The following is a 15,098-nucleotide window of genomic DNA, read 5'->3' as shown; positions in this document are numbered from 1 at the left end:
CTCCAACAGTTTGAAAGGGCACTGCTGTCATTTCCCTCATACCTCAGACCAGAAACACTAGCTGAGTGCTGCAGGTAATAGTTAGATAAAACATGGGATGGTTTTCCTGTTGCAGTCAAAGTACTACAGCGCTGAGGTTGTGGGTTTAAGAAGGCAGTATTTAACTATGAAGGAGGTGAGTGTGATGGAATAATATGACTAAATAAAGTATACATTGTGGGTTTTTTATTGATTTTGAAAGCCCACAGTATTCAGCAGAGGAACCACATACATACAGAGAGAAAATTCTGTTCATAAGAAATGTTAATGCATCTTATTACCGTGACAGTGCAATAGCATGTCTTTGATATTATTAAATTCACAGCTTTGATAAACAGCCTATGAATTACCTCTTGAAGGGAGCTGCATAATAATACCTGAAGCGTAAAGAGAGGAAATGGAGTTTAATTAAGTGTTGCCCAGCTAAATCACACAGAGAAGAGCATAGGGAGGTAGGAAAAATACTGAGGACTTCAGCTCTGCATGGAGGTGGTAAGACAGAGTGGCCAGGCAAAAGTTTGTATCTGAAAATATACTTAAGCTATAGTGGGTTACACATCATCAGTTTCTGATGAACAAAAGCTCCCATTCTTATTCCTCCCTTTCCACATGTAACATTCATTTTCTCCCTCTTGCATACAAAGGAGAAAAGCAGTATCATAAAACAAGGGAAAATTAGTAAGGATTAACTGCATTAATAATAATTAATATTTAATACTGAAAAAAAATAGAAAGCTGTAGTGCAATGTGCATTTAGTAGCCCAGTAGGAAAGTCTTGGGGAAATAAAAAAGAATACATAACGACAGATGGAAAAAAATGTGCCAGTCTTATACTGGGGTTGGAAAGCGATAGTACTCAAACATCTTTTGCAGAATTGACAGATGTTTTAAATTAAATGGTCAGGATTGGCATGATGCTAAATTCTAGCATCATCCACAGTTTTCCTTAGGTATCACAATTAATACTGCAAGAGTACCACCTATGATCTAGAACTATATAGTTTAACACTACAATAAAAACCAAAGTACCCTATTTTGTACAAAGTACAATATTTTTGAAAGTATACATCTTTGGAAAGTATACAAATTTTTTAATTTTTTAAGAGTGCAACTTCTGTAGGAACAGGTAGATTCTCCAGAAATATGTTGCCACATGCTCCAGTACTTCCTGATGTCCCACAGGTTACAATGAGCCCGTATTCAATTTTGTCTCACTACTAATAATCCTTGACTGACACCATTTCATAGAATCCTAGAATATCTCAAGTTGGAAGGGACCCATAAGAATCATGAAGACAACTCCCTGCTCCTTGCCAAGCTATCTGAAAATAATTCATACGACTAGAAGCATCTGGATGATGCTCTTAGTCATATGGTTCAGTTCCATTGCCCTAACTAAATAAATGAACTTTCAGAAGCAGACAACACTTTAACAGTCTCCTAAATTTAGTGTCATTTTCTAAAATTACTTGTGTAAACAATCATTCATTCATTTGATATGATAAACATTTCTAGGCTTTTATGACTGTGAGAAATAACTCCAGCTCTTGTTTTTCTCCGATTCCTAAATTAAAACGTGCCTTCAACAAATATAAGTATACATACAATGCCTAACAGTTGGAAAGTGGAGTCCAGACACAAATTTATAGGGACTGGCTTCGTAGAAAGACCATCCCAATTGCAGTGCCCACTAATAATCCCAGCAAGTTTGCACTGAAGTCAAGGACTCCAAAGCAATGCGCTTGCCCTTTAGAAACAAGCACCGGCAGACACTGTTAACAACTCCTGCAGTTTTGCCTTGGCCTAATCAATGAATAAAGGCTCTTTAAAGTGTTTCATGCAACATAATCCCACAGAAACATTTCGTCAGAGAAATTTCATGCTTCTCGAGAAAATCGTTTAGCCAAATACTAACCTAAAGCTCCAAGAAAGCAGCTGCTCTTGCTTCTGTAGTGATACTCTCTTAACTAGAGATTGAGCAGTCAAAACAGAAAAGAAGTTGAGCAGCAAATTGCCTGTGCTAATAATAGAGACAAAGCATCATCTACTAATTAACACACCAACAACTGAATATTGATTAGAGTTTGTCACTTTCAAAATAGTTGAACCCATCTTGCTTCTAACAGCCAAGAGTGTTAAAGATCTGTAATAAACAAAGGATCTTCAATTCAGCAATGCTTTGTCAGCTTTTCTATTGTGTTCTGTACACTGAAAGACACATTCAAAATATTTCCTCCTATTTGATAATTTCCCCTATTTTTTGGTTCCCAAAGAGAAAACACCTGGGATATCCTGAGGGCATAAAATTTATGCATACCACCTTTTTCCCCATGTACAAAAGTAGATCCAAGTACAAAGGATTTAAGAGAATCCAGACCTGATAATACTACTAAATGTTACGTTGTTTACTGGAAATTTAGGATAAAAATATAAGGGTTGCACAGCAACTATGAAAGTTCAATAACACAAAACAGAAGAGTTTTTTCTGTTGGATTTTTATTCCCCCACCAGTTTCAGTTTTTTGGGGATTTTTTTCGAGTCTGAATTTTCAAAGAGATGGTTAAAATATAAATTGTGCATCTATCAAAAGCTTCAAGGTGATTCCATGGTAAAATCAAATCCTGAGAAATAGCAGTACTTGAGATAAACTGGAAAAATTATGTCTGGGAAGGTATCTGGATGGCTAGCAGTAGTAACAAGGGTATAATACTGCTCCTTGCCTGGAAACAAAAAGGCCATTGATCTTCCAATATTTTCTTATTGGGAGTGAGAGGAATATAAAGAGATGATACCAAAACCCAAGGCCAAACAGGAGAACTGAAAGTAAGTGAAATGCTGTTCAAAAATATTTCCTTTGAGTGATTTTAGTTCTTCATGAGTGTCCTCAGTTTCACACGTATGTAGTACTTAACAGTTAATGCCTCACAAAACATAAGATTAATTATAAACCAGTTGCTTAAAAATAGTAAGTGACCTTTCCATGTTCCACCTGGTTTTCACTATTTCATGTTTACAAGAGAGGTTACTTTATAAGTTAAAAATTCACAAGTGAGAAAGTAGCTATGTCATACATATACATGCACATGTAACTTGCCAAGATATTTTTTAAGCATGGATATTAATTTAATATTAATTTTAATTTATAAAAATGGAGTTTTTTCTACAGCAGGGATTCAAAAAATGCATTTATTAAAACAAAAAAAGTTTTCCTGACTCCATGATCTTGTACTTAACAAAACAATTTTGTGATGTTTGCTTCCCAGATGCTGAAGTTCAGGGAACTGGATAACTGCAACTGCCTGTTCTAAAAGTGACTTCTCAGTTCTATATTCTCCTGAAAGAAGTGCAAGAGCTTAACTGAACCATAAAGCAGCAGAACCAATTTCTATGGTTGAACAGTAATTTTAGGGGGGAAAAAATTATGTATTTTACCTTGTTTAACTGATGGGGCAGTCTATAGGTATTCCTTTGCTATTCCACATTTCTTACAATATGGAAGTGAAGGGCCCTCTGCAACTTATGGAGCAGCTGGAGAGAAATGGTGACACATATCCATCAAATACCCCTTTCTCCCCACCCAGAAGGATTCTTCTGTGGTTGGACAAATACCCCTTTTTCCTCTCTAGAAGGCTTCTTTTGTGCTTGGATTTTGAGGGAGAATATTCTGGATGGAAAAGTCAATTTTTCATTAAAAGTCACTGAAGCTTATCTTTAAATTGATGCCAAAAATGGTTCTTGCACTGCACCCTTTTGTGTCTGGATTCATCATATAGGGAATTTTTACAGCAAATTCCACACCTCCTGCAAAGCATGGTTTAAAACAGAAGCTCCAACACAACATTAGCAATGGCCATGCTATGATAAGAGAGAAGAGAATACAATAATTGTTATGGTTTGCTGAGCTTCACCTGGAGGACCTGGTGACTAAACAGATTACTTGCTGACTTTTCACCTCTGGGATTCCAGCCCTGAAACTGGAGTGACTGAAAATCATTCTGATCAGTCAAGTGAAAAAGGACTAAAGCGAAATTAGACTGGTGGTTTCAGATCAGTTCTCTCAGTGCTGTACTTCCAAATCACAAAACCACAGCACGTTGAATGCTGCTGGCAGGGGAGAAAGTGAGAGGCTTTGAGGCTTAATGAGCATGAATCCAGCTGGCTACCCAGCTCGCAAACACCTTGACATAGACTATAGCCACCTCATACAAATAGGCACAAAGTAGAATAAATGACTGTGGATTACCATACAAATTAAGCAGGAGCAATCCCTTGCGAATGTGTATTGAAATTTCTGCATTGCATATCCCAATAATATAATTGTTAATCATATTAGATTAACTCTGACAGCCAGATGATACTTTAGTAAATGTTTAAACCAAGCCTGTAATAGTATCTGAATATTTCTATTTAAAAAAAAAAAGCATTTCTATTTTTATTGTACTCACAAACACTAAATAACCCCAGCATATCCCATGACCTATGTGTACAAGAATTATTTCAACTTAAAACTGGGAAAATTGGGAACAAAGAGATTGAAGTACTTTATTCATAGCTTTTTAAGGCCAGAAAAGGACAATGTGATATTACACTTCCCATCATCTCTGTACAAAGTTGGACAGTGAGAATCAATCAAGAGAACTGCTGTTATCATGCAGGAATTCAAGATTTCAAACCCCAAGTTCCATTTCCTGTTAATTTATAGAACTAGGCATAGAAATTTGCCTTGAAGCCAGTGTTTTACTGCAGATAAAACAGTCTTGCCCTTTGCTGCTGTCTTTAGCTGTAGCTCAGCCAGCAAAGACCGACAAAATCCTGCATCCTAAAAATGAAACAACTTAAATGGGAAAGAGAGCTGGCATATATGAAACATGTACAGAAAGTACTCCATTAAATTATTGGTTGGAACCAGTCAGAAGAAAGACCTCTGTGATAGTTTGAATAATTCAGGGCTAGTTTTTTTTCTTTGGTTATTTTTAACTTGTCTAGAATCATGTAAGATAGCTTCTTTATGGCAGAACCTGCAAAAAATCCTCACTTGCTATGTGAATGAGTGAGAGTGTAGGTATAGAAGAAATTGTGTTTTCAAAAGAAATCTCATCAAGAATGTTGCCTGTAAAAATGAACGTTTTTATTTATGAAGTTATTATTTGGGGTCATCTAGCACATTGTCATGATTTTCATTAAATGAAAAATCAATTGGGAAAAAAACAGACCCTGTGAATTTCTCTAGGGGATCAAGCATCATTCCTCACTCTACAATGATGTTGGTTTTACACCTCAGAGCTTTTTTAATTCTCACATCAGAGCAACAAACAGAACAGGAGTTCTTATAAAGGAGTCACAGTGGTGCAACTTCTGTTTACAGAAGTCTCTGACATTATTCTCCTCCCCTACCAGCAATCTTCCATGCTCTGTTTAATGACATTACAGAATCACATAGGGAATATTAGCAAATATTCAACATTAGACTGCTGTGAAAATGCGTGAGAAAAAAACAGAAGTAGATTGAAACATCCTGTGTATGAGGAGGATTTTCAAATATGGTGGAGGATTTTCACTGCAGAAGGCTTGATTAGCTAGATATGATTGCAATCACTAACTCTCTTCTTTAGGGTCATATGTCTGCTCAGATGCCCAGGAAATTCCAATTACAAAGCAAATGGGCTATGTGTGCTCCACAACTGTTTCACTAATGTAATACTGAAAAGCATTGCTAAATACAGTATTTGATCATAGCTCATATAAGGAATGTCATGGTTTGGAATTATTTGTCTTTATTTGATAATAATTGGTTATTAGGATTTTTCCTGGTTTATTTTTAAATGGTTCACAGTACAAAACCGCTTGTAGAACTTTTGTAAAACTTATATTTAATGAAAGAGTATCCCAAAAGACCTTCTAGAAATCTGAAAACAACTCAAACACCTGATAGCTGCTTAGTTATTGACACATTACTCGAAATTAATTTAACCTTATACTGCAAGATCTTTCTATGTGTACTCTTCAGCTCACTGCCTTTTACACTGTTGAAAGGAGACTGTATCCATATACTGGACTTTCTTTTTTTGGATCAGTCTTTGATAAATGGAACCTGGATTACTTACTATAGTCTACTGAGTTAGGCTTCTACTGAAAATCATGTGACATTATTTTTCTCTGGTAAGTCATATGCATTACAATAAAAACTGTCTTAGTGAGAACCTTGGTAAAAACTAGTCTGAAATTAATTGGTCTCCATACAGACTTTGATATAAGACAAAGGACCTGATACACTCTGTCATAAAGGAAAGATCAGATTTGTTAAGGGCATTTACCGTTATGCAAAATTTAGGGGTTACATGCAAGTTAATTGCATCTGGTGTTTCTTCTATTTCATCACAGCAACTCAAGTGCTCTGTCTTAGAAGAACACTACTACAGAAAATGATGTTATCTTTCTTTTGATGGATCACCAGAAATTGAAAATGGCTTTTTAAAGAGTCTAGAGGGGAACCAACATATTTTCAACAATTTTTTCATCCTTTATTTCCCCAAAATGGGTTTTCTTATTGATTTTGGAGCCATCATACATTTTAGTTCATAGTAGTCTAGCACACTGAAATGTTGGCTGGGCACATCTATTTCTTTTGCTCTCTGCTATTTAGATTTTGCATTATACAGTCATTCGTCTCCCAGTGTGCGAGTCTGCACCATTTTCCATATGTGTAACCTATTAATAATTTTATACTTTCATATTTTAATTATTATACTTTCACATCAACCCTTTTTCTTACCAATGTTGGTGAATCTTGATTAAAAATAAAAATCTAAAAATCTACTTAAGATTGCTTTAAGTAAGCCTATAACATTTTTTTTTCATGTCAAGAGAAGCATACTGATTTAATTCCTATTTTCCTATTTTACACGTGTAGCAGTATCTGAAATTACCACTGGTGCAACAAAATACAGCTGATAGAAAAAAAATGTTCTTCCAACCTTTTTCTTCCCAATACACTTTCTCTTAAGTGTGGCTATCATTAAGTCTACTTTCATTCAAGAGCTAGTAATGAGTCAGGTACATTTTTCTCATTTAAATGCATGCTTGTATAAAGAATCATTATCTGTTGTACATTTGTACAGAAAATGTAGTTCTCGGAGCATGAACAACCGGAGCTGAGAGCTACTGCTTGTGAATCAGATGGAAGAGTTTATGTTAGAATAGGTTAACACTTCTGCAGGGCATTGCTAAAATGCCTAGCTGCACATTCTTCTCCCTGCCTGGATTAGAGATTGCAACCTGATACCACATCCAGGTTTGCATTTCTAGAAGTCAGACACTGCATTCAGTCATCCTTCAGGGATAATTGTTAAGGCATTATGAATTATTCTCTTCCTCTTTGCAGAAAAGCCATTGAGGGGAGAGAATGCAATAGCATCCTTGGCACCCTAGATGAGTCTGGATATGTAACAAAACCTGCATCTTCAGACCAGGACTCAACTAATCCAAAAACGCCTAGGAGAAAGAGTATGTATTAAGACTGAATCCCAGCTGTGATGCCATGCAAGTGTCCTAATCATGTGTAATACGATGTAGTGGAGAGAAAAATATTTAAATTAATTAAAAGAATAGGTTTATATGATCTTGATTTTCCTATTTTGCAATCTGAAACTCTGATGCATGTTAATGATATATTTACCATGGTCTAAGTATTAACATCTTAATTTTACATGAAGATTCATCTCTAAGGATAGAGTTTTTTATTCAGCTATAGTTAGATGGGAAGTGAATATATTCAACACCAAAGTACAGTAGTTAAAAGCAGGAGGCAGGGCAACAACATGCCTTCCCAACAACCAACCTCAGTCAGAGAGTTCTTAGCAAGCAGGGAGAGAGGGAGAATACTTAAATCCCTGTCCTTGTAACAGAACAATAACTTCTCCCCTCGGGGAGCCTTTTAGTTTATTTAACAAGTCTTAGCTTTTATTATATTAATATTACCTTTTGTCCAGTTTCTTTGCACCATGGGGACTGTGTACAAGCAACGGTTAGAGCTGCCATTCCCTGAATCTCTCACTGCTGTGATGAGGTTCTTCAAGTGAGGGCATAAAAGTTAGCCCCATTATGCTGCAGTGTCACTCCCACTGGGTTTGTGAGATGCATAATTCTCCTCTCTCACAAAAAACCTCCAATAAAACACATTTAATATGCCAAGAGGAGACCATCTCCCTACCAGCTTTCTTAACTAGAAGGGTCCTTGAACACCCTTGAGTACATTTATGCTGCTGATATCGGCAAGGCTTTTTTTTCCTCTTACTGGTGATTGTTGCTATTTTAGGGAAAATGCCGTTCGAAACAAAAGCACCTGTAATCACTGACACTTCATAAAGTGTCCTCAAGCACAAAAGCAGCCAAACAATGGATGCCTCCTCATACATTTGCATATATTTGGTTTCTTTATTCATAGGAAGCTATTAGACATACATAATGGTTGTGAATACTGATATATAAAGACAGTTGCATGATATATTTAAATTAGCCTTTTTCCCCATCCCAGTAATACTGCTTGGAATGGGTATTTTTAATACAGCAAAAAGAGAAATTTCAACACAACTACGCTGTCATGAACTGAGATTATAGCAGCAGATATCCAGACATGGTCAGTCCCTAATCAATCAACATTTCCATGACTGGTAACATTAGACATACAACTCTGGACCCCAGGTGCTACCCTGAAGACTCTTAAGTCCCTCTCAGTAAATCAACAATTTTTCTTTTTAAATCATAGCAACTTTTTTTCTCTTTCCTGCATGATAATACATTTTTACTCTATTAATGACCTTCTTCAGCTGGAATTTGCCCAGTTATCATCAGATCACTGTACAGGAAAAGGAAACCACAACTGGCTACGAGTTCTCTAAAAGCAAGTGTTCCTAAATTCTCCTCTTCCCCAAACAATACCTTCAAGACCTGCAAAAGGTAGCAGCACACAAAATAAGACTGTCAAAGTAATTGTAGTGTTGAATTATCTCCACTAAAAGTAGGCAAAAAGTTTTATTTGGAAAACTTTGGCTAACCTAATATTATTATTTTTGTATCTGGATGAACTTCAAAATCACATTCCCCAGAACTACTGTAAGATTAAATAAAAAATCAGGGGGAAAAATAGTTTTAAATTCTTATGTATCAAATAGGCTTCCTTAAAAGAAGACTCTAATTACAAATATGTAAAATATTAATCAAATTAAAAAAAAAAACAACGAAAATTGTAACAAATTTGTGGCTTTCATACAGCCTTTAAAAGCACTTCCCATTTTTTAGTTGTAATTAATTCTCCCAAACCAAATATATTCAGGGACAATTACATTCATTTTGCTCTTCTGCTACCACTGGTCTTTATCTGAAATAATTATTTCACTTCCTTCTCTGGTGCCTGCCCTTGAAGAAGTAATCACACTCCTCAGCCTCAACTGTACTGCATTTTACACAAAGCCAAACTCTCTTTGTACCCTGCACATGGCAAGCTTTCCAATTTTTAATTACCCTAGTTCCACCTGTCCTAATTCAAATTCATTTTCCATGAACATGGCTAAACAAAATGGTCAGGTGAGGTCCCTCCACCATCCTGTATACCATGAATGCTCACCTATCTCTACTAAAATGCACTATTTCCCTGTAGCTAAGAGCACAGTCTGGTTTATGGACTCAGCATGCAGATACCTCTGATACATAGGGGTTTAGCAGGGTTTTTTTTCTTACTCATTAATTTTTCATTGAAGAGGTCATCCCAGTGCAGAAACTGCTGGCCTTTAAGACTAAAGAAAACAAGTCACAGGACTTCTCTATCCCTAAAGACAGCATTACAGTCTAAGGCTGTGAAAATATCATATTTCTTTGGCCCAAGGGCACTATGATGACAATAGCAATTACTATCATTTTTACTATTAGTATTATTACTATTGTTGTGGGGGTTTTGTCAGTTCAAATACCTGAAAAAAATAAGAACCCTATGTTGTAGCCCACCACGGTAGCATTTTTATGCCACTAAATGGAGTTCATGTGTAATGTGCAGCACAAGGGTGCAGTATGAAAGCATATGGGGCCACTTGAAAGTGCAAAGCCTGTGGGAGTTAGGTGGTGCCAATGCTGATATTGTCATGTCCAAACTGACTGCCAGGAGTGGTATTTGAAGCTCACTATTCCCTGAGGCATACCTGACCATTGTTTTGATGAGGGCCTAAAACCTTAACAGGGAGTTAAAGACTTTTTATGATAAAAAAACTGTCTTACTGTGTAGTCTAATGTTTATTTAGTATTTGTATACTTTTCCATTCATTCCAGCATCCCCTTCAACTTTAAGAATTACTTACATCTGCAAGACTAGTAAAAAAGATGACTTTTTAAAGTTGTTCTTGGTCCTTCCTTTTCCTTTGTCAGTACTTCTTGACCCAGTTTCCTCTATCTCTCTGGAATTAAAAGAAAGCCATACACTGAAAACAAGTAACTTGAAAACTCCTCCATCATTAGCAACCTTATGACTTGCACTGACAGAACAATGCTTAGAGAAAAAACAAAACAGCTACTTTTCAGAAGCACTGCACATCTCCTGACCTACCAGTAGTATGTAGAAGCACAGTAGAATTGTTCTTGGAGACAAACCTACCAAGCAATTGGATGGATGTTCCTCCCTCTCTCCCAAAGACAGCTAATTGTAAAATTTTTTTGAAGAAGAAAAAAGTATTCTCGTGTTTACATATAGAGAAGTAAAACCACAGTCTATTTATGGTCTGACTGAAAATATTCCCACATCTACATATAGAGAGGTAAAAACACAATCTATATATGGTCTGACTGAGAATATCCATGTAGACAGATTTAGTTTCTGACATCAGATGCAAAGCAATATGTGTGATCGTGCAACTTGTACAGGAGGAATGCTTTGATAGAAAAGAAGAACAAGCAAATCCTTCAATATGCACCACCTCAGCAATATAGTCCAATAGCACGATGTTATCTGAGAAGTGTAAGTACATTCTCTCAGAGAAGGACCCAGGAAACTGATCCTTTTATACCAGAAAGTTCTAGCCAGACTGAAATCCCTCATTCTCAGGGTGGATTCAATCATAAACAAATTGCTAAAGAGAAATCATACATGAGTGAGTTGCAGCTTAAGAAAGATTTCTTGCCTACTTAGGAAACAGCCATTTAAGCCTGCTCTATAAATCATAAAATTAAATTCCATTATTCAATAGAATATGAGGAGTGAACTCCTATCAGGTGCATAAACACTTATTCTTTGGAAGTGTGTTTCTTAAATAGTGAAGATTTGCACATAATGTCCACTTTTACTGGAAGTGATAGCAATGCCTGTGATAATCTCAGAAGTTTCATCATCCGCATCTATTTTTAAAGACTGCCATATCATGGTAACTCCAACAAGCAAACTATTTTTAAAAACCAAAGTGGTTTTGTTGCTGGTTCCTTATTTTTTTCCCAAAGATGTGATTAGAGAAAATGAAAGCTTTCCTATAAAGGCTATGTTAATGAATTTGCATAATGAACTGGTCATTATCACCTATAATTCTTCCTCTGTGGTTCCATGTATTTTAGCTACAGTTTCCAAGCTACTGAGGATGGATACAGGTTCACTTCCTCAGAAGGAGATCAAAACATCTCATTTTCTTCCAGTGGGCTTTTCTCACAAATTATTTTGCCTAAACGCCCTTCTCTAAAATCTCACTAAAGCTTTTCACAGGCAGAATTATCTTTTACCATTTATAGTTCCTTTTCTTTTAATTAATAACCTAGGATATAATTGCAATATGACATTTCAGAGAGTGCAATTACAGTTTAATAAACCACGCAGGGCATTTAAAGGCAAAGTGCCCTACGTTTTCAAGTACTCTGCATTATTTGCATACTCTTTGACATGCTTTGTGGCTTAGTCTGATGTGGTTTTTCTAATTACAAATAAACAGAAGTTAATCATTCAGGAGGCAAAGGGAAAGGCAGAGTCAAAAAAAATATACCTATTTTACAGTCACATATTAATTTCACGCAGTAATTTAGATATAATGTATCCTTTTTCTTTTCTTTCTTTTTTTTCCAAATGGACTGAAGAAATAGAGTGACATGGATGGGATGGGGTGGTGAACCCACCAAATAATATAAAAACATTAAGGCAGAAAAATGTTAATATTTCTTTAAGAGTCTATATATCACCTCTGTCCACAATGGGTTTTCTGAGCAATACCTTGTAGTGTTCTTCCATAGGGAACAATAAACGCAGTTAGTTAACCATATGATTCAGAACAGAAGAATTTGATAAGGATATCACCCAAGTTGTAAATGGACTCTGCATGACTCACTGGTCACTATCATATCATTCCATTACTCATTCTCTATATTTTGGGACTATCTGCAGTGGGGATAACTACTTGGGAAAAAAGTACAATCAGGTTATCTATGAACAAGGTCAGATGTCTATACAACTGAAAGACTTTATTAAATAAAACAACTGTTCAGCTGCTGTCTTGCGGGAAGCTCAGAGAAGATAAGGAAGCTGTGTACACGGAAAGTTATTGATGCACTTCAGAATACTGAGCAGAAAACACTTAAAATAGTCATCCTACTTAATAAATTCTGGTTTAAGGTATGTAATTTAGCCTCCACTTTCAAACTGTACTATTTTCCACAGTAAGTCATGACCAGAATTGTCAAGATCTTTGCGTGCTCTCTGCTACAGACAGGCATTTCAGGACCTTCTCAAAACTATTAACTTTGATAATAAGTTTTCCTGAAAATATGATCTTTTCCTACTTCAGAATACTTCTTAAGTAAATTATTTTTACAATAAGTATTTATTGTGATGAAAAGAATGATTATCTCCCCATCAACCCTGAAATTTTGTGGGATCTGCTGCTCCAGCTGGAACCCTAGAAATTTATGGGGCCTGACGAGATTCATCCACAAATCCTCAAGAAGCTGCATGATGTAATTGCAAAAGGTCTTTTGATTTTTGAGGGGTCTTGGGAATCCAGAGAGGTCTCAGTTGACTGTAAGCTGGAGAACGTTGTCCCAATTTTCAAGAAGGGCAAGAAGGATGACACCAGAAACTACAGGCCTGTCAGTCTCACTTCAGTGCCTGGTAAAGTTATGGAGAAGATTATTCTAGGAAGTATTGAAAAAAACACTGAAAGACAACACAGTCATCGGTCACAGCCAGCACAGCTTCACGAGAGGAAAGTCCTGCTTATCAAAACCAATTTCCTTCTATGACAAGGTAACCCATCCAGTCGATTAGGGGAAGCTAGCTGACATAATCTTTTTGGATTTCAGTAAAGCTTTCAATACTGCCTCTCACAGGGTCCTTCTGGACAAAATGTCCAACACACAGCTGGATAAACACATCATGTGGTGGGTGAGCAATTGGCTCATGGGTCAAGCAAAGAGGGTAATAGTGAATGGGGTAACATCAGACTGGTGACCTGTCACTAGTGGGGTTCCACAGGGCTGCATCTTAGGCTCTGTGCTCTTCAACATCTTCACAAATTACTTGGACACAGGACTGGAAGAAATACTGAGCAAGTCTGCAGATGACACAGAACTGGGAAGAGCTGCTGACTCCCTCAAATGCAGGGAGGCCCTGCAGAGAGACCTCAACAAACTAGAGGGCTGGGCAATCACCAACCATATGATGTTCAACAAGGGGAAGTGCCAGATTCTGCACCTGGAATGGGGTAAACCTGGTTGTTTGTACCGACTGGGGAATGAGATGCTGGAAAGCAGTGCCACAGAAAGGGACCTGGGGGTCCTCGTTGACGGCAAGTTGAATATGAGTCAGCAGTGCCCTGGCAGCCAGGAGGGCCAACCCTGTCTTGGGGGGCATCAGGCAAAGCATCACCAGCTGGTCAAGGGAGGGGATTGTTCTGCTCTGCTCTGCACTGGTGTGGCCTCAGCTTGAATATTGTGTGTGGGTTTGGTCACCACAATATAAGAAAGATATTAAGTTATTAGAGACTGTTCAAAGGAGGGCAACAAACATGGGGAAGAACCTTGAGGGGATACTGTATGAGGAGTGGCTGGGGTCACTTGGTCTGTTCAGGCTGGAGAAGAGGAGACTGAGGGGAGACCTCATTGCAGTCTAGAACTTTCTTATGAGGGGAAGAGGGGCAGGCACTGATCTCTTCTCTGTAGTGACCAGTAAAGGATCCGAGGGAATGGTCTGAAGTTGTGTCAGGGGAGGTTTAGGTTGGATATTAGAGAAATGTTCTTCACCCAGAGGGTGGTTGGGCGCTAGGAGAGGCTCCTGAGTGAAGTGGTCACAGCACCAAGCCTGACAGAGTTCAAGAAGCGTTTGGATGATACTCTCAGGTATATGGTGTGACTCTTGGGGGTGGGCCTATGCAGGGCTAGGAGTTACACTCAATGATCCCTGTGTGTCCCTTCCAACTGATCGTATTCTGTGATTCTGTGATTCTGTGAAAATGAAGAAACTGGACCAACTCAGTAAGGAAAAATCTGATCAAAGAAAGAAAAAATATTCTTTTTATTATTATAGCAATGACAGGATAGGAAACTATGTATTAACTATTTTTTTGCAGTTCTCTACTTCCCCTGTAAAAGCTTACTTTCAAATACTGATTTTCAACTATTATAACCATAAGTTTCTAATTATTCTTATGAAACGTGTGTGAATTAGCAAGCTAAGGGTTCTGAGAAGGACGCAGTGTGTTATCATTCTTAATGTGCATATATTCCAGGCGCCCTATTATTTGACTACTTCATTCTATTCCTTTTTTTGGGTGTTTTAATATTGTGTTATTTAAATGTTTGCTAGAACAGGCCCTCAAGGAATAATCATTATTCACAACATTCTCACCACTAATTTAGTAATCTCAAAACAGAACTACAAGATATGGTTTGTTATGCTCAGCACTACACATATTATTCAATCTTAAGAAACCTCAGAGTAATATACCTGAGCCTGGAAAGAGCCTTGTTTCATTTTTTTTCACCCTTTGATTTGTTACTCTCATTTAATAAAGAAACTTTTCAAATGCAATGACTTTAAATCCACCAGG

At 37.1% G+C, this 15,098-nt stretch overlaps 1 protein-coding gene and 1 long non-coding RNA gene across 5 annotated transcripts in view; both read right to left on the bottom strand.

The window, feature by feature from the left end:
• Nucleotides 1–15,098, bottom strand: part of SASH1 (SAM and SH3 domain containing 1) — a 540,193-nt gene that overhangs the window by 404,797 nt on the left and 120,298 nt on the right. The window lies entirely within an intron of this gene.
• Nucleotides 1–15,098, bottom strand: part of LOC127481688 (uncharacterized) — a 48,138-nt gene that overhangs the window by 11,798 nt on the left and 21,242 nt on the right. The gene's annotated exons all lie outside the window — the stretch shown is intronic.

This window comes from Manacus candei, unplaced genomic scaffold (assembly GCF_025592945.1).
Source record: "Manacus candei isolate 608988 ecotype Guabito, Panama unplaced genomic scaffold, ASM2559294v1 h1tg000081l, whole genome shotgun sequence".
Lineage (NCBI taxonomy): Eukaryota > Metazoa > Chordata > Aves > Passeriformes > Pipridae > Manacus > Manacus candei.
The sequence above is the reverse complement of the archived record's forward strand: the minus strand, read 5'-3'. Positions and strand labels throughout refer to the sequence as shown.